This window comes from Terrapene carolina, unplaced genomic scaffold, assembly GCF_002925995.2.
Source record: "Terrapene carolina triunguis isolate 2854851 unplaced genomic scaffold, T_m_triunguis-2.0 Scaffold131, whole genome shotgun sequence".
Classification (NCBI taxonomy): Eukaryota; Metazoa; Chordata; order Testudines; family Emydidae; genus Terrapene; species Terrapene triunguis.
Window position 1 is genome coordinate 4,802,977 of NW_020664482.1, and position 16,344 is coordinate 4,819,320.

A 16,344-nucleotide genomic window follows, 5' to 3' on the forward strand; every position below is an offset into this window, starting at 1 on the left:
CTAAGATCTGCACAGGTGTAACACAGCAAGATGTTCACCTGCTGCTCGGTACTTTTCTCTGGAGAAGATCTCTTTGCTCTCAAAACGCTTTGCTTTTGAAGCAGCAGGTACAATTGGGTTACAATAAGACTCGCTAAATGATCAAACATTGCTTTCAAAAGTATTCACATCAGATGTCACCCAGAGGTCAGCTCCCAGACAGCGATCGTCATTTTAATGATGGAAGGAAAGCGTAGCCTTCTCAGACACCTTTGGGACAATGGCAATAAAGGGATCTGACAATGACCATTTCCTGGGGATAACTGAACACCACACACATTGGGGGCTGGTGTATTTCCTACCATTGCTCCCCCTGAGGCAGCCCCACTGGGAACATGCAATGTGCCCCTCCCCGGGCTGAAGTGAAACAGTGGCCTGGCTCAGTGTGAGTGGGGGCATGTTTATAAGTGCTTACAACCTTAAAGCAGGCAGACTTTCCAAGAGTGTGTGATCATTCTAAGAAACTGACATGAGCCCTGACATACAACCTCATAACATCAATCTGGCTTCATCTAATCATCATAAAACCAGTCTGGCTCCTGTCACTCTCAAGAGACACAGGACGAGCTCCAGCTACTGCCTTAGCAACATGACCCATCTTTTGGAAGGGATGTTCTGTCAACCCCCCCCCCCCCAAATCATTCTGCACTTCCTCACTTGCAATCTTAAATCATATCGTGTCCTATTCTATACTATGCCCGGTTCCAGTATAGGAAAAAATGGGCACGAACTTTTGAAAGTCACAGTTCAAAAAAATGTATTCCCTTTGTCTCCCCCACTCAGCACTCCCCTGACCTCAGTCCCTGGTTGATCTCTAATGCTATCTTTCTTTCCCAGTCTACAGTGGAGTTTTGCCCTCGATAAAGCTAGTGAAAACATAACATAACTCTGCTGACTTCACTGGAGCTAACCCAGTGTACCAAAGTTTGGCTCCTAATTCTGAATCAAGCAAATGCAAAAATAGTGGCCTTGATTCTGCTCTCAAACTGGTTTTACACGGGGATAACGTCATTGGCTGGGATGGCATCACCCCTGATTTACACCAGAGTAACGGAGAGGAGAATCAGACAGACCCAGATTCCCTTTTCCCTACTCCCTCACTGCTCTGATAGCCTCACATACAATATCCTACAGGATAGAGAGAAGTATCTCTCTGGCCAGGCAGTGCTGACCCCACTGTAAACCCCAACATGTGAAGGGCAAAGAACTCGCACGTGGCACCTTCCCCTGAGTTCACCTTCCTGACCTCCAGGCTAAGGGAAACCCCAGAATACATTACACTTTACATTTCACCAAAAATGCGCTGGTTTATTTCACGCTCCGATCTGCTCAAGTTACTAGTTAAGATCCCAATCGTGCAAACAGTTTAATAACCTTGCACACACGAGTAGTGCCCTGGACTCAGTGTGTGTAAAGTTGCTAAGCTCTTTCCCTCTGCCAGGGAAACTCTGGGAATCTCAAGCCCCACGGATCGCCTGCCTGCCCGCCCCGGGGAGAGCTCCCAAGGAACCCCACATCCGCCAGCGAAAGCCGGCTGAACGCTCCAAGCTCCACTCGCTCCATACTGGCAGCGCAGACTGGTGTCCGCATGTGTCAGAGCAGGCAGGATTGCTCCAGTGTTTGCGGCTCCTTTCATCGCTATTCTGCTTTGCCGACGTTTGAGCCCGGGAAGGGCGGAGGCCGAGGGCCACCTGAGCCCAGGGTCCGGAGTGATGGACGCTTGCGCGCAGGGAGGTGGGAGAAATCCCTCCAGATCCTCTGCTGCGCCAGGGCAGGTCCCTGCCGCGAGACAGGGGAGTTCTCTGAGGGCGGGGTGCCCCGGGGGCCGGGGCTCTGTGCCTCCCCCTGGCCGGAGACGGGTCCCCCATTCCCGCCCCAGGAGTTTCTCCGCCTGCTTCCACGGTGCATCTTGGCAGCAGCGAGCACCCGCTAAGATATAAAGCAGCCAGCGCCTAGGACTCTCTGAGCCAGCCACCGCTTCCAGCCGCCGCCGCGCAGCCCCGCTGGCTCCGGGCTGAGTCTCCTGCTATCTCGGCCGGGTGCTAGGCAGAAGCGCGCAGGGCGCCGCGCCGCGGGGCATCCCCTTCTTCCCTTGGGCGCTAGGGGAGAGGTGCGCAGAGGTCTTGGACACCCCCCCCCCCCATTCCCGGGGGGTTGGGTGCAGAAGGAAGGGCGCAGCAATCTCGGCCCTGCAGGCGATAGGGGAGAGGCGCGCAAGGTGCAGAAGTCCAGTCTCCCCACCAGGAGCTGGAGGAGATGCGTGGCAGGGGGACCCTTTCTGAGGCCCTAGGGCAGAAAAGGGCTGGGCGACGCGCGCCGTGTGCTAAGGGAGAAGGACGCAGCGGTGTCAGGTGCCCAGCGCCGGGCAGAAGCGCGCAGGGCGCAGCAGTACCTGACTGCCTTGTAGGCTAGAAGGGGCAAGGTGGCGAGCTGCAGCCTTCCTTGGCGCAGCGAAGAAGGGCGCAGGGCGCTCGGGGAAGAAGGCGCAGCTATACCAGACCCCCGCGCAAGGGAGAAGGGCGCAGGGCGCTGAGGGAAGAAGGCGCAGCTGTACCAGACCCCCCGCGCAAGGGAGAAGGGCGCAGGGCGCTGAGGGAAGAAGGCGCAGCTGTACCAGACCCCTGCGCAAAGGAGAAGGGCGCAGGGCGCTAGGGGAAGAAGGCGCAGCTGTACCAGACCCCCGCGCAAGGGAAAAGGGCGCAGGGCGCTGAGGGAAGAAGGCGCAGCTATACCAGACCCCTGCGCAAGGGAAAAGGGCGCAGGGCGCTGAAGGAAGAAGGCGCAGCTATACCAAACCCCCGCGCAAGGGAAAAGGGCGCAGGGCGCTCAGGGAAGAAGGCGCAGCTGTACCAAACCCCCGCGCGAGGGAGAAGAGCGTAGGGGGGAGCAGGCAGCGCCACAGACATGAGGCTGGTCCTGGCGGAGCGGAGCCTCAACCTCACTAACCACAGCTGGGCTGGGGGTTCCGGCAACCTGAGCTTGGAGGGGCCGCTGCTGGCCTGGGCGGCTGGGGCCCTGGGGCGCACGGGGCACAGCGTGGTGGCCGTGTGTCTGGGCATCACCCTGGTGCTGGGCTGCCTGAACAACCTGCTGGTCCTGCTGATCTTCCTGAAGTTCGAGTCCATCCGGACCCCCATTAACCTGATCCTGCTGAACATCAGCCTCAGCGACCTGCTGGTCTGCATCTTCGGGACCCCCTTCAGCCTGGCCGCCAGCGTGCGGGGCCGCTGGCTCCTGGGCGATGCCGGCTGCAAGTGGTACGGCTTCGCCAACGCCCTCTTCGGTAGGTGCGGCTGCCCAGCTCCCCCTCGCAACTAGGGGAGGAAACAGCCCTGCCGCAGCCCACAGGGGCAGGGGGAGCCGCACGACAGTGCCCGGGGCTGAGTCACGCTCCCTCTTCTAGGGCGCTGGCAGCGTAGTGCTGACGGGGACAGAGCCCCCGGGTTCCTTGGGGGTAAGGATCCCCACCTTGCATGCAGCCATCTCCTGAGTCGGAGCAGAAATATACAGACTGGCAGGGAAGGCGGTGTGTGCTTACACCCACTGGAAAACCTGGCCCCAAAGACCTGTTCGGACAAGACAATTAGGCCCTCTTGCTAGCGCTGGTTTATTCTGTCTTCTCTAGGCCAAGATTTTCAAACAAGAGTGTCTACATTTGGGCTCCTAAATCCATAATTAAGCACCTAAATAAAAGTTTGGGCTGATTTTTCAGAGATGCCCAGCATGCACAAGTCCTGTGAATTTCAGGGCAGTATGTCAGTGCTCAGCACCTCTGCAAATCAAGCCTCTTTTACATATGGGTGTAGGAGACGAACTGAAGGCACCTAACTGTGGAAGTGTTGGCTCTAGTGTTTGGTGGAGGGTCTGATTAATAACAGAGAACAAACTGCCTTGCTTGACTGTGGTTTGGGGATGGAGAAGGTGAAGTCGAAGGCAGGTGTTGTGGAGTGTGCCCTGTGTGTTGGTTTCCAAAGAAGAGTCTGGTTGCTATGGGTTTTAGTAATCCATCATTGTCTAAAAGGTTTCTTTTAAATCCTTGCATGTTGGGCCATAGTTCTGTGCACGTCTCCAGCATTGTTCAGTGGCAGAGGTGTGAAACCCTACCTCCATCCTGCTAACCCTCTCTCTCTTTCTGCTCATTTGTCACTTGCCCAGTAGAGTTCCTTATGGGATGAAACTGCATATGCCTGGTCTTGCTCAAAGAGGAGTTGTTTCTGGGAAGTTTGAAGACCTGTGCCCTTTGAACTTAAAACAAGCAGGAAGAATGCTCTTTGCTTTAACAAAAAATTCTATCATGTATCCCCCCCTTATCCTGGCAATGCTTTGCTAGACACGTCATCTATAGATGTTCTGAGTTTTAGGTGACCATGGAGTTTTGGGGCTGCCTCGACTAAATGTATACAACTGGAGCCTACTCATCCTGTCAGTTGACGTCAGTATGGATTATGGGCACAACTGAAGGGCTAAGCAGGCACCAGATTCTCCTGCCTGTAATTTACTGTTATCACTGGCTCACAGGCCAATCACACTTACTATTATTGATATTTATTTGTATTGCATAAGTGCCTACAGGGGAGACCAGCACATGGCTCTCACACTCCTGTGCACTCCAGCCCCCTTTCCTCCAGGCAATCATCCATTAACCCTTATCACTTCACCCAGACTCACTCACCTTTAACCTAGTTCCCTGATACTTCACATTCACTCCAGCTGTTGGAAGAGTCCTTCCATGCCATCTACCACATATCAAAATCCTCTGTGAAACTGAATTGCTTTTCTCCACCCAGCTCTCTTACAGAGAGAGGTCTGCATTTAAAATGGCAGCATTTGCTAACAGCTACCACCTAGAGGTACCAAAGCCAACACGGTTTTCCCCCCCTTTACTTAGGGTTTGTTTACATGGGGTAATAGACCAGAATGGCTGTTTTGTGGTCGCTCCCCAAGAGGATACTATATTCTGGAATAAATCACTTTATTTCAGAAAAATTAGCGTGCTTCCAAAGCAAAGCAATTATTCTGGAATAGAACGACTTATTCTGGAATAGAGTATCCACATGGGAGCTATCTGCAATAGCTATTTGGGTCAATTTCCTCATATAGATAAGATATAATAACTGTGACCACTAATGTAGCTATGAGTTACGCAGATTTGGGATTTTATAGCTAAAACAAACACATGGGAACAATGCAGAGATGGTCAATATGGATGATAGTCTACAGCAGGGGTTCTCAAATTTCATTGCACCGCAACCACCTTCTGACAACAAAAATTACTACAGGACCCCAGGAGGGGGGACCGAAGCTTGAGCCCACCCACACCCCACCACCCCGGGTGTGGGCAGGGCAAAGCCAAAGCCCCACTGCCCCAGGCTGGAGGGCTTCAGCCCCAGGCAGGGGGCCTGAAACCTTAGCCCTGCCACCCAGGGCTGAAGCCCTCGGGCTTGGGCTTGGGCTTGGGCTTTGGCTTTGGCTCCGGACCCCAGCAAGTCTAAGCCAGTGATCCACTTTGGGGTCCCAACCCACAGTTTGAGAACCGCTGGTCTGTAGTCAGTGGGAGTTTCACATTGACCTCTGTGGAGGCAGGATCAGCCCCATGGTCTGTCAACAGAAATAAACAAGTGATCAGCAGAAAGTGGTGCTGCCAGGAGCAGCTTGGCACTGATATTGTTATATCCAGGTGCATTTTACTGCAGGCATTCTGATGGGTTTTTTTTGTTTTTGTTTTTGTTTTTTGTGCTGTTGCAGCAGGATATTTGTTTGAAATTAAAAATCTCAGATTTATTGCACGACCATTTCAAATGCCTGATCCTGCAGCTGTTCTCTTCACTGAGAAGGGAGTACTCACGAGAGGGAGGGCATCAGGATCGGCCCCAAGGGGTTCAACTGGCTGCCTGGTCAGAGACTGTGCACTTTCCATCTATCCCTACCCTGCGTGCTTGTTTCTCTCCTAGTGGGAGAATCTGGAAAAGCCTATACTGAGCAGTAGTTCTGACAGACTCATGGGGTGAATCCTGCAGGGCCAGAGTCAGCAAGAGTTGACATGTGCCTGCAGTGGGAGTCATGACTGAGTAAGGACTGCAGGACTTGGCTCCCTGGGAATAACCCCTTTCATCTTTCTGACTCACTAACACCAAGCCCATCTCTTTCCTTGCAGGCATTGTCTCTCTGATTTCCCTTTCCATCCTCTCGTACGAACGCTATGTCACAGTGCTCAGGAGGCGCATGAAAGTGAACATGTCCAACTACTAGAAATCCTGTCTCTTTATTGCAGGCTCTTGGTTCTACTCCTTGTTTTGGACTTTGCCTCCTTTGTTTGGTTGGAGCAGCTACGGTCCCGAAGGCCCGGGCACCACCTGCTCAGTAGAGTGGCACTCCAGGTCTCCTAACAATATCTCTTACATCATATGCCTCTTTATCTTCTGCCTTATATTGCCTCTTCTGACAATGATCTATTGTTACGGGAAAATAGTGAGAGCAATCAAAATGGTAAGTATCTTCTCTCGCTGCTCTAACATATGGTGGTTGTAACTGCATTCTTCTTTTCTCTGTACTGAATGGGTATATTCTTAGAGTTCTGCCTGTTGCAGGACATGTGATACCCATGTCTGCCTATCAGGAATGAAATCTGCCATAAAGCAATATGTGGGGAGCTATGATCCAGCTCCCACTGAAGTCAATGGGTGTTTTGACACTGAGTGATGCCAAATGCTGCACGTATTGTGGTAGTTCTGGGAGGCTCCATCAGGGAATGGCCCGCCCCTTTATGTAAATAAATGTAATAGAAAGGTGATCCCTGCGCCAAAAAGCCCATGGTCTGAGTCAGCCTCAATCTACTTTAGTTGTGGTTTGCAGCTATTGGTCTAGATTCACTATCTGCTCCTAGACTCAATGCAGCTGTAAATCCAGTTTAACTAGCCGGGGAAACTGCTGTGTATCTCTGGAGCATAGGTTGGAGAACTAGCAATAAAGACTGTATAGAATGCAACAAATATTTACCAGATTATGGAAAGTGAGGATAATGACTATTATGATATAGTTAACACATTTCTTGCTGCAGTATCCAGGTGCTCCTGGGTTCTGGGTGGCTCAGGTACTTGCTGCTCACAGGACCTAGTAGATTGCATTGTTGTACATCAAAACAGGCTTATCCTATTCCAGTAGAGGTCACTGTTTACATGTATTCTGTGCTAAGTTTAGCTGTATATGTTCTCAGCTTGTTACACCCTGCGATAAGGAAAAATGGCACAGATAAACGGACTTCTTTTATACAAAAGATTTCATGTTGCCCATATGAGTAGGAATATTAGTGACAGAATAGCTGTGCCATTGCAAACATCAGGATAGTTACGTGACAAAATCATTGGCATGTGTCACATAATCCTTCAGCGTCTATAAACTTGTTGAATTTAGGACTGAAATAACCCCCACTCCTGAGTTTCATAAAACAGTACTTTATTTTAGCAGGTTTCTAGGTTTAATATGACAACGGTTCAGAAGAGGGAACACCACATACTTTTTATGGTGGTATCCATGGTTACCTGCTACCTCCTCTGCTGGATGCCATATGGGATAGTATCTTTGATTGCAACATTTGGCAAACCAGGAATAATCACTCCAACAGTAAGCATTGTCCCATCCGTTTTGGCAAAGACTAGCACATTTGTTAATCCTGTTCTCTGTGTGCTCTTGAACAAACAGGTAAGAATTTCACTTTGTTTATTTATTCTGGAATACAATTGCTCCTTCATATTAGATTTGTGATCAGTAAGTACTATTGTTAAAATATATGTAACAACTTTGTATGGGGACCTGTCTGAAATGAGTTGGGGCGTCTCAGTCCCTTTCTAGTGGACCGTTACAACACCCAGTCTTACAGCTGGGCTTCCTTAGAAGTGAGTTTCAGATAAAATAGCAAAGGTTTAGCTGAGTTGGCATATAGTCCGTCTTTTCACTCCTCTGGAGGTGATCATTAGGAAGTAGGGCACAGTAGTGGGGTCACTTTGGGGTAGCTTGCACTGCCAGTGCCCATTCTGTGTGTGCTCCGTTTGATAAGACGTAATTGCAGTGGTGACTTGTTCTGGAGTCCCTTTGTCCCCTATTTGTGACATCACCCGTCTCATAGTGATGCATGCAGTGCAGTTATGCATTAACAATCTGTAACTAATATGCTTTGTCCTGCATCACACACAGTAAATGCATTTTCTTATTGCACTGTGCTCTGGTGTTAAAAAAAATAGTTCTTGTCAATAAAAGTAACCCAAGAGAAGGCTAATAATGTCCTTGTGTTGCTGACTTGCTCTCCCACTACAGATGGGGAGTAGCTTTCTGTCCTCATTTTAAGGTTTTTTTGGAGAAGGTCCATAGAATGGTCCCTCCCATTTCCACTTTGTCTATAGCTCCCTAATCCTGATTCACAGTTGCCCTGCGAGTTAGACATGCTAGTTGCAATGGAGGCAATAAGCCACATTTCTGATTTCCTGATCCTCTGGCTTCTCAGCAGTGGGCTAGTTTTCAGGCACAAGCAAGAGCAGCCTGAAAGCTGGTTGAACATACATTGACTTCCAATGACCCCAAGAGGCCAGAATGCCAGCTGGGGTTTACAAGGACGCATGGGGAGACCCTGCCAGGGAAGGGGAATGTTGTAGGACCTGCTACAGTGGCCCCCTACTCTGTTCAAAGATAATCCTTTTGTTGGGGCAGACCTCTGGTGGTCACCTGAGCCACTTTCAGGGCAAGTAGTTTCTAGCAGATTAGCACAAACCTACCTAAATGTACTACCGGATATGGTCCCACCTCCATTCTGAATTGACTATGCACAAATAAAAGCGGGGCAAAGGGCTGCAGAAATAGGCAGTGCACAGTGAATGCTGAGAGGTTGTCATTGCTTGCAGCATCATTCTCAGGCTCTTTCTTTGCCCAGACAAATCCTTCCCAGCAATGGCATGATCTTGAGGAATGATGATGCATTGCATATAGCCTCCATCATGCTAAAAATTGGTGTTGCAAAGATATAAATAGAGCTGATTGTCTGTGGAGCTGGATGGAGTGACTCAGATGAACAGAAAAAGGAAAATGTTGCACAAAGAGCAAGCAGAAGAAAGACTTAAAAAAAACGGAACTTAAAAGTGGTAACACAGCAAGTAACTGAGTGGGGGAATGACAAGCAGACTCCACTCTTCTGATCAGCACCACAGCGTTACATAAACAGAAAATACACTCACACACACACACAAAAAGGCAACAGATTGTTATTAGAGACTAGACAGGAGGAAATGTCTAGAAGCTCCTTTTGGTATCATTTCATTTACTGGCAAGTTAGTCTCATAGACATAGAACATGCTAGTGTGCACACACAGTAAAGCTTCCAGCAGTATATGGGAATTTTGATATTTATTGCAGTAGTGCCCACAATGTGCTAGGCGCTGTCAAAACTGATCATTCCCCACTCTTCGGCATTGGTGAGGCCTCATCTGGAGTACTGTGTCCAGTTTTGGGCCCCACACTACAAGAAGGATGTGGAAAAATTGGAAAGAGTCCAGCGGAGGGCAACAAAAATGATTAGGGGGCTGGAGCACATGTCTTATGAGGAGAGGCTGAGGGAACTGGGATTGTTTAGTCTGCAGAAGAGAAGAATGAGGGGGGATTTGATAGCTGCTTTCAACTACCTGAAAGGGGATTCCAAAGAGGATGGATCTAGACTGTTCTCAGTGGTAGCAGATGACAGAACAAGGAATAATGGTCTCAAGTTGAAGTGGGGGAGGTTTAGGTTGGATATTAGGGAAAAAAAATTCATTAGGAGGGTGGTGAAGCACTGGAATGGATTACCTAGGGAGGTGGTGGAATCTCCATCCTTAGAGATTTTTAAGGTCAGGCTTGACAAAGCCCTGGCTGGGATGATTTAGTTGGGGATTGGTCCTGCTTTGAGTAGGGGGTTGGACTAGATAACCTCCCGAGGTCCCTTCCCACCCTGATATTCTATGATTCTATGAAAATTTTTAGGAAGGGCCAGTCCATGCCCTGAAGAGCTTACCATCTAAGGAAAGGTAATTTGCATTATTTTCCCTTGAGCTCCCAGTGCTCTTACATGGATATATATTGACATCCTAGTTATAGTGAGTGGGGATGGAAGAATGCACTGTATTGAATATTGCCCAGAGTAAATTAGAGGCTAAAACCAACAGGAAGATTCAAGTTTAGTTTCGTGAGAGGAAGTGTCTCAGTGATCTGAGGAAAGGAAAGAATGGAAGAATCATAGAGAAGGGAATAGAGAGGTGGCTAACATGGGGATGAATGTGATGGGCTGTAGGGGAACACCAAGAGAGAGAGGTAGAAGGGAGCAATTCCATGAGAATGTTGAAAGCCATGAGGGTTTTGCCGAATGTTCAGTTACACTGAAAGTGATAAAAGTTGGCGGTGATAGATTTGTAACTTGTGCTTCTCTGGAATGGTGACGTTTCCCAGCCCTGGTTCTTCTTGTCCTTACATCAAGGTTCTCTTTCATACAGGGCTTTCTTTAGGCACCTTCTTTGATTACATTAACAAAGTTCTGGTCAAGGGTCAACCATATTCTGAGCTGTCATCCTGACTTGTAGCCTAAATTCAGTGTTAGTGATGAGGTTCTATTACTAATGTAAACTGGCCTCTTTGGTTTTAGTTCGGTTTGGGTGGTTTTGTATGTGGGTTTCTTTTTCTTCAGCAAATGGCCCGTTCTTGTTGCTATCATCTCTATCTGTGTCAAATATGTAATGCTTCAACCAAAGCCTGCCACATTTCCTAGACCACAGGGGTGGTGTTAAAAGAGGGGTGAGGTTCTTTTGAAAGGGGATCTTCAACCCTTGCATCAGAGTCAGAAGCCTAGTGAATGGGCTGCATTAGGGTCTGTTCAGTCCATGTTTATGAAGAGTTCCTTTTGAGGGAAGTAGATCCTAAAAACAAGCAACCTATATTCTCTCCTTGTGCTTCATGTGGAGCTGAGCTCTAGCTTGCTAGTGAAGTCTGAACAGAAGATCAATCAAAATAAAGGGAAATCCATCTTTAAAGCTGTATATCTCTGAGCAAAGTTGAAAAATTCTAGTAGGGAGGTAGGGATTGTCTTGGGGTCTGCATTTGGTTTTCCATTGTGTGTAGTGGCATATTGCTCCTCCACAGTGACTCCTCCTTCCCTTTTATAGCCGGCTTCATTACCCCATCACCTCCTGCACCCTGGAGGGTGCTGCTTTTGAAACAGTCCACATTTTGTCAGCTGATTTGGTAGCAAAGCTGTGATTAAAAAGGGGATGGCCCTCATATTGGCTGACAGTAAGGATTAAACTGGGGACTTCCAGAGCTAAAATCATGGGGCTCTACATCTTGAGTTAAAAAGATGGGCTATGTAAGTGGGGGCTGTAACACAGTTGTGTTCTCTGTGAATGGCGCATGGAGTGGGACCTGTAACACACATTGATGAGTGGGTTACATTAACAGGCTTCTCGGCCAGTTCCTCAGATTTATTATGCACCGGATAAAGTGCAGGGAGTTAGTAATAATATGAAGTTTATTCTTCCTCTCTCAGGTTTGTGTGATGTGATCCTTAAGGGGCTGCTCGAGACTATGTTCTTAGCATACGCTCGCCTGAATTTCAGTTTTTCAGTTTTTCTTCTTCTTTAGTTCTACAGGTGTTTTATCACGTTAGTAAAATGTGGACCGTTCCCTCAGCGTACTGAAAACATTCTCAATTCAAAAGAGAGCCAAAACGTTGAGATAGCTGGCCGGATAACAGAGATTCCCCTGGCTCAAACGCCGGAGGATGAAAGGCAAATCAAAAATAACACTCAGTGCTCTTCAAAAAACCAAAAGACTCTTGTGGTTCATTACAAAGTCTAGATCAAAAAGTTGCTTTTACAACCCTCCATTCGACCTCTATGTTGGCCCAGCAATGAAAGAAAGTCCCAATTCCCAATAGAAATGAACAATAGGACGAACATAGAAGACAACACCGAGGCCCATAGGACTTTCACTACTCAACGATGTTAGGTTTATGTCTGCCAAGAAGAATAAGATGCAATACAGATCACACTTGGAGATTGTCGGCTAGCAGCCTTTCACACTTCAGCATGCATGCCTTAAATCTTACACATTTAAGAACACCACATGTATGCAAGCTACTGGAATAGATTTCAGCTTTGCCAGTAATACAAACATTACTGGCAAAGAAACATTTCTACCTAGAAACATCAACAAAACGTTTGTGACCCTCTTAATTCTGAAGTAATGGTTGTTCTGTAATGGTTTTTTCTATATCATTTCTGGAATGGTAGATGACCTGTTATTGCCATCAGAAGCTCTGATTCACTAGCACTGAAATCATCTTTCCTGGAAATACCTCTTCTGGGCCAGTGACACTGCAGCATGGTGAACTGAGAGAAATACCTGTGTTATCTATGCTACCTAGTCACAGAGTGAGAAACAGGCTCCTAAAATCCCTTTCTGTATTTATTTCTAGTGATTTTGTCTCTATTCACCTAGCAGCATTTTGTTCATGAACATGTACAAAAATGCTAGACCCCAAGGCTTGAAATCCTAACATGGGGAGCTGCACGAGCACTGGCTTATCAGCCCCTCAAATCACAATTCTTAGTGTCAATGCAGAAATGCAAATTGTTTTTAAGCAAAATGACTGTGACTCCACTACACCAATTGCTTAATTGAACCATCCAGCTTTGTGTGTTAGAGCTTCAAAGGCTGTTTTGTTGGTTTAATGTTTTTATCCTCCTTTGCCAGTCAAGAAATATGCTGATCTGAAGTCTGCCTGATATTGCCTGTGTTATGATAAGCTACTCTGATCTCTTCTGGCCTTAAAATCTAGGAAACAATAAAGAATGGTTTGTCTCGCATTATTTTGCACAGCTTAATTGTCAAAATGCCAATGGTGTGCTAGGCCCCTGTACATACAGGACAGTACCTGCCCTAAGGAGCTAACCATCTCTGGCTCTCTCTATGCTAGAGTTTTCTGCTAACGTTTCCTTCCATTGCTCCCAGCTGCACAATTCCACAGGTGGTAGCAACAGTGAGAGTGCTAGAGAAGACAGTGCGGCTGCTGGCATTTAAAGCATTGTGTCAGGTAGCTCTGTGGCCACCTGGAGTCTGTATTAGGGCTGCAATGGCTGGAGCTGAACCGGCAGTCACTGTGGTGGGGAAATTTGAACAAAGGCTTGCCAATGTAGACACTCGCTAAATGCCAAGGCTGCTTGCACTGCCCTCCAGTCAAACCTGATCCTGTATGTTTTTGGAGGTGGGTGCAGTAAAGGATGTTCCAACTCAGGAGTAAGGTGAACATCAGCAGAAAAGTTTCACTCTTTATTCCACATAAGCTTAAAATTGCCATTGTTTCCTTCCCATTTAGTTTTGTTTGGGAGAAGTGCTAAATAAATTACTGTCCCACATCCGACGAAGTGGGTATTCACCCACGAAAGCTTATGCTCCAATACGTCTGTTAGTCTATAAGGTGCCACAGGACTCTTTGTCGCTTTTTACAGATCCAGACTAACACGGCTACCCCTCTGATACTTGTTCCACTATTGTTCCCCGGGCTCCAGTTGTGTGTGTGAGCTACTGTAGAGGGTCTATTACAGCTGATATCAAGGCTGCTGTTAGAACCGCAAAGGCTATATAAAGTCCCAGACACTCACTGTTCTGGTAAAAGACTTCCCCACTCCACGTGTAACATTGTCCTTCTGTCTCCCCCATTCCTGTTTGTGAATAAGGTGCAATCTTGCCTAGATGAAGGAGAGTTCATCCAGCTGGACTTCTCACCTCCTGCCCTCTGTTAGCGCCTAGGGTCCTCTCCACCCATCCCACTCTACTTTCCCTCCCTGTAGAGCAGAGGTCCAGCCTGGTACCCCAGAACACCAGCTATCCTTCCCCAGCACCAAGGATGGGCAGTCATGCCTTCAGACAGCTAGCCCCACCACTTTGTCTGCCCGAGCTATCTCGCCTTGTAACAAACACACAGCCAGCACTGTCCTATTCCTATTCTTAGGCCTGGTCTACACTACGACTTTAATTCGGATTTAGCTGCGTTAATCCGAATTAATCCTTAACCCGTCCACACAACGGAGCCAGTTACTTCGAATTAAAGGGCACTTAAAATCGATTTCTGTACTCCACCCCGACGAGCGGAGTAGCACCAAAATCGATTTTGTTAATTCGAATTAGGGGTAGTGTGGCCGCACACCACCGAATTAATGTGGTTAAAATTAATGGGGTAGTGTGGCCGCACACCACCGAATTAATGTGGTTAAAAACTGAATTAATGTGCTTAGTGTGGCCGCGCACAATCGAATTTATACAATCTGTTTCCCAAATTCGAATTATCTAAATTCGGATTAATCCTGTAGTGTAGACATACCCCCAGTGTGGCTCCTAACCCCTCTATAACCCAGACTGACCCTAGCACACCAAGCCCTGCGAGGGACATGATTTCTTACCCCTCAGGTCAGTGCATAGGCACTGCAGTTGCTAAGAGCAGGATGCTCATGGCTTTTCCCTGAGCCAGCTGCTGCAATTAACGCTTGTGCCATTTCTCTCATGATTTAGTACTAATTAAACAAGAAATTCTTGGCCAATGGAGGGCTGTCAGCTTAGCTTTGGGACTGAAAGCAACCAAAGAAAATGCAGTCTTGCTGCTGCTCTCCACAAGCAGGTTCTGAGAAAAGAGTACGGCAATCCTATTGCTGATGGCTGTGTCCAATTGCACTAAATACTAAATTCCACATATGAAACATGCATCGTGGCGTGGATGTGTTATGTAAATAGTTTAGCATTGTGTTCTGGGTCTTCTGGCATCTTTTGATGCTTTTTTAACACTCATTTTAAATTAATGGAGTCAAAACTCTAAATGCTGTGGGTCTGGCAACACACTCTTCTCTACCCCTCCCGGAAATGTTAGGCCAGTAGGGAAAAAAAAGAAGAAAATTATTGATAGATATATTCAAAGGGTTATTCCTTTCACCCTTGTAATTTTGACCCAGATGGAGCTGGGTGTTGTTAAGGAGGTTCAGACCTTAATAAAATACTGCATTTGTGGTACAGCCTGTGCATAAATAGGCTAGTGCAGATAGGGCTGTTACCATGTCTTTAGCCGCCTCATTGTGTCCTCTGCTTTTAACTGTATTGTTTCAACACCCATCAGATCAGTAAATATACTTCCTGCCTGTTAGCAGAATCTGCCCTTGTTACCGGCGGTGAAGGAACACCCACCAGATGTTAGTGTACGGTCTGATAAAAAAAAAAAAATTAATGGAGATATCCTATCTCCTAGAACTGGAAGGGACTTGAAAGGTCATCAAGTCCAGCCCCCTGCCTTCACTAGCAGGACCAAGTACTGATTGTTGCCCCAGATCCCTAAGTGGCCCCCTCAAGGATTGAACTCACAACCCTAGGTTTAGCAGGCCAATGCTCAAACCACTGAATTATCCCTCTCCCTGATCCTGCAGTCCTAACTTAGGCAAAATTCCCATTGACTACAGTAAGTCGGTCATATTTTAGATCAGCCCAAAATGTGAGAATGTAGGTGACATTCTCGTCTCCTCAGAAAGAACCCAAGGGGTAGATGTTGACCTAATCCAGCTGCATGGGAGAGAAAGACATCTTCATCCCCATGCCCGGTTGTTAGGCGGCTGCTTGCACAGCAGATCTGGGAACCCTGAGGAACTCAGTGCTTGTGTTTTGGCTTTTTCATCCATTCCCTGGCAGCAAATGGATGGGGAAGGGGTGGAGTCTTTGTCTAAGCCTTATATATTTGCTTCATATAATAGGGGTGAAATTCACCCACTGGCAGAGGACATTCCCCATCCCCTCCCCAGCTCTCCAGTAATGTGCCAGATGGTAGAGATGGCTGGAAATAAGAGGGTAAATAGGTTAGACCAAACTTGACTTCCTTGTTCTGGCAAAATTCCATGGAGAATTATGCAGGAGCAAGGAATTAAGCACAAGGTCCTAAAAGCCTGAGCCTGCATTGCTTTGCTTCTGAGTCAGATCCCAAACACCTTATGCATTTTAGGCTTTGAGTTTGGACCCTCTTTTCACTCTCATCTGGATCCATAAACCCATTCCCTTGGCCAGTTCCTGGTTAGAATAAGGAATAGATGTGTCTCTTAAAGCCCCTCACCTGCTGACTGGTGTTGATAGCTATAGAAACAGCAACATGCTGAGATACTAAACCGGTAACATGACTGCCCTAGCACCCATCAGTTACAGCTGTAGAGAAATCAGAGCGGCAACCCCTAGCTCTGAGGATATAAATGGAATAAGGGTTATTCTGGTGGC

The 16,344-nt window shown here is 47.6% G+C and overlaps 1 pseudogene; it reads left to right on the plus strand.

Moving 5' to 3' along the window:
• The first annotated feature begins 2,943 nt into the window (after positions 1-2,943).
• LOC112108833 lies at positions 2,944-11,993 on the plus strand (annotated as a pseudogene).
• The last annotated feature ends 4,351 nt before the right edge of the window (positions 11,994-16,344 follow it).